The 434-nt window shown below is 46.1% G+C and overlaps 1 pseudogene; it reads right to left on the bottom strand.

The window, feature by feature from the left end:
• Window positions 1–434, bottom strand: part of LOC107737958 (kinesin-like protein KIF1C) — a 29,470-nt pseudogene that overhangs the window by 13,563 nt on the left and 15,473 nt on the right.

Below are 434 nucleotides of genomic sequence, written 5' to 3'. Positions count from 1 at the left end.
TGTGTGAGTGTGTGTGTGTGTGTGTGTGTGCGTGTGTGTGTGAGTGTGAGTGTGTGTGTGTGAGTATCTCTCACCAGTCTCTGTTGCTCCAGCAGTAGATCTGCTTCCTCTTTCTCTCGCCGATACTGAATCTCTACATCCTGTAACCTGAGACAGAAACACATGGATGGTGAATGGATCACGTCAGCACACACATACACACATATGCAGGGCTCGACAGTGCGACCATTTCAGTCGCATTTGCGACTGAAAACTACTGCGTGCGACTATTAAATTTTTAGGAGCACCAGTGCGACTGACCCGATCATCATCATACTTGTGATTGCGCTCAGGGGAGCTTCAAAGCTTTCTACGTGTTTTTGCAGCTTTGAGTAATGTATCACAGACATATCTCACAAAACCTTTCGTCAGCAAACTTTTGACCAGGTGTAAAT

Source organism: Sinocyclocheilus rhinocerous, unplaced genomic scaffold (assembly GCF_001515625.1).
Source record: "Sinocyclocheilus rhinocerous isolate Xijiao unplaced genomic scaffold, SAMN03320098_v1.1 scaffold404, whole genome shotgun sequence".
Lineage (NCBI taxonomy): Eukaryota > Metazoa > Chordata > Actinopteri > Cypriniformes > Cyprinidae > Sinocyclocheilus > Sinocyclocheilus rhinocerous.
The sequence above is the reverse complement of the archived record's forward strand: the minus strand, read 5'-3'. Positions and strand labels throughout refer to the sequence as shown.